This window comes from Lathyrus oleraceus, chromosome 3 (genome assembly GCF_024323335.1).
Source record: "Lathyrus oleraceus cultivar Zhongwan6 chromosome 3, CAAS_Psat_ZW6_1.0, whole genome shotgun sequence".
In the NCBI taxonomy this organism is placed as follows: domain Eukaryota; kingdom Viridiplantae; phylum Streptophyta; class Magnoliopsida; order Fabales; family Fabaceae; genus Lathyrus; species Lathyrus oleraceus.
In genome coordinates this window covers 530427983-530431124 of record NC_066581.1, presented here as the reverse complement: position 1 = coordinate 530431124, position 3142 = coordinate 530427983, and the positions used below count along the sequence as shown (strand labels likewise).

The 3142-nt window shown below is 38.5% G+C and overlaps 1 long non-coding RNA gene across 1 annotated transcript; it reads left to right on the top strand.

Annotated features, from left to right (window-relative positions):
* The first annotated feature begins 215 nt into the window (after positions 1–215).
* On the top strand, positions 216–2050 carry LOC127130316 (uncharacterized). The gene is made up of 4 exons (XR_007806442.1): positions 216–622; positions 704–963; positions 1178–1675; positions 1776–2050. It is a non-coding gene; the product is annotated as an uncharacterized LOC127130316 (long non-coding RNA).
* Positions 2051–3142: the final 1092 nt, after the last annotated feature.

Here is a 3142-nt window from a genome sequence, read left to right as displayed (position 1 = left end):
CGTGGCGCCGAATGGGAAAGGGCGGTTGGAAACATGCGTTGGATAGTGGGAGATCAACACAGCACATTCAAGTAACCATGATAGCATCTTTAATTCTACTATTAAAATAAAAACAATCAATGTGAAAAATGAAATGTCACTTCTCCTTCCCTAAGTTCAACAACTAGTGCCTATGGACATTAAAGGTCATGTCCATTTAGTATTTTCATCAACATAGAAAACCATTAAGAATTTATTATAATAAGTGGAATTAAGGAAAATTAGAAAAGAAAAAGAAATCTACAATCCCTCTCTCCGAACAAGTGTTATCACCCTCTCTCTCCCTAATCATCGCTCTCTTTGTCTCTAATATTTCCTATGAAGAACTCTTCTCTCCATCGCCTCCCTCTCTTCCTCTCTTCTACCTTACATAAGTCTATCATTAAATTAGAAATCAAAAAATAAACAAACATCGGTCATCCCTCAATAACAAGTGAACATAACCTCGATTCGAAATTTGGACAGCGATTTTAATCGACCAAACAAAATCCAGCAGTGAAGATGATGAGAAAGTGTACCAATTTGAAGCTTTCGTCTATCCAGATCCTGATGATCTTTCACGCGGTTCTTTACGCGATTCACGGTAACGCTAATTCTACCTTGCGATTTTCTTTTTCTTTTAGCCTGGACCTTATTCTGATTTCGGTGTTTGATGATGGATCAGGTCGTGGGTGCTCACCGAGGGGTTCAGTCCGACTACCTCAGAGTTTCGTCGAGAAACTTTGAATAGTTTTTGTGACATAGACTTTGAGGAATTCAGGTAAGGCTTTTCGGCAGAGTAACAATAGGGGTCTCCCTCTCTAAATGACTCCCAACACTTATTTATAGAGCCTTCTCCTCGAATCCTCGAATCATGAGTTGTCAAATCTTATCAAAATCATTCCGTTAAGGGGGAATTTTTGCTGGATTTCGTGGGGACCAAAGGTATGCGCCTCCCAATTTTTTTGAGTCATTTTCTTGCTTTGTCTGTAGCGAAATCCACCAGAAATGTGGTCCTGCATTAGCTTCATTTTTACTGTTGTGGAAAACTCATGTATTGTGGTTAGAATCCTGTTTTTTACCGTCGTGAAATACCCATGTGTAGTGGTAAGGGATTTCTTTTTACTGTTCGCCTTTTAAATCTTTCCTTATCTTGCAGGTGTGGTTTTCTGTCCTGTCAACTGATATGACAGAGAGGCTTCTATTCATAATTCCAAGAGTTTGTAATTTCTCCTGGTTACCTTGGCTACGTGATGTTACTGTGCTTGTAACGAGCTGCTGCGCCACTCATGTTGGTCTGATGGATAAAAGTGCCTCCAGGATACTGTCATGGATACTGGGGTGAATGGTTGATGAAGAGTGTGCACCAACTTGGTTGTGATTGAATGGTGACCTCATGGTCTTTGGATGCCCATATCCAATCCCAGCAGGTGTTAATTGTGCAGTCCAAGCTCCTGATTATATTGCCTTGACATATGTTGCGGAAGAGGCGGTGGCTTTTTACACTAGCAACTCCAATTTTGTTGGTTGTTTTGCTCAGGTTGGACATGTTCTATTTGTATTCGGAATTTGGTCTGCAGTTATGATTTTGAAAAATTCCGTTTTGGTTGCAGGTTCTATATCGGTTGTGATTTACCATTTCAGAACAATCTGTAAGGTTGTACATACCACAAGTAACATAGCTTAGCAATGTATGTTTCCTGTTCGTACTTGGAACTGCTGTGAGTTATGATTTGACCAGGGCCACTTTGTTGCAGGTTCTTTTAAAACTTGTAGCTTTCCATATGCTTCTTCGCACTTTTATCCTGGCGCATCTGTATTCCGATTCACATTATCGGTGTAGCGCTGCTAGCTCTTGGATCTATATGTCACCGCTTGATATGGGGGAGAATCTTATACTGTCTTGTGGAAACTAATGCAAGGAATGGCCTGAGAAACTGATGTGGCCAGCGGATGCATACCTTTAGTTTTTAATTCTTTCACTTGGCTTGACTGTAATGTAACTTAAGTCACAGGGTTGTTATGAACGGTCTTGTGGTATGGTTTTATTAATGTATTTGAAACAACTTTGTTTGTAAATTGAAACTTGTGGTTCAAAAAATCATAAACCAAAGCTAATACCCACACCAGATGATGTTATGCATGAAATCCACAAACAAATGCCTGTCTATTTCTTATAGTCACACAATGCGAAAATTAAACACTTAAACTCAGTCCAGATGAAACTTCTCCATTCACGACCAAAAAATGACAATTATAAATGGCAACCCATGACTTCATCTTAAGCCACTCACCACCTGCTTGTTGACCTTGATTTCATAAGGTGAGAAAGATGCAAATTTAATGCAAGAATTGTTCTACACAAGATGTAGTGTTATTATGGTGCATTTGATATATTAACGAGTCTAGCTTGTAACAAACCTAGTTCATGGCTAAACTTACGGATTCATCGACATGATGCTTGCATGACAAGACTCACCCATGACCTTGATCCAAACTTATATTCCACCTTAGGTAGTATCCTTTCGTTATACCTCTTTTCTCGTATTTGTATAATAAATCACACTCCTAGATGAAAAATGGATTTTATGAAATGCATGTTTTTAGGTGGTACAGAAATGACATAATAGTGATATGAAACTAAGGTGAGGTATTCTCGTGATGAAATGTATGTCATGTTGTGCATATGATGCAAATAAAAAATGAAATCGATTTTATGAAAATTTAAATACGCCCAGACAAAATTGGGGTATGACACCTGCCCCTATTTCATTATCTTGAACTAGAAGGTAAGAATGACAACAGTCTTTATACATTCGTGGTGGAAGGTAATTGAATACGAAAAGATCCAAATTTTGTCCTTTGAAATGCAATGGAGAAATGCAGAAAGAAAATGCAATGGATTCTAACAGCACCAAGGTATTTAGGTAGGATATCCGACCAATGCCAACCCTCAACTTGACACTCAAATTTTGCCAAGGTCGTTATTGATGTAAAGACAAATGTGGGACTAAAATTGAATAGGTTTTCTGGCATCAAAAGGATGACAGTAGAACTTGCTATCACCAAAAGGATGATAGTAATTCATCATGATTGTCAGGATTGTCATCACCAGAAGGATGAT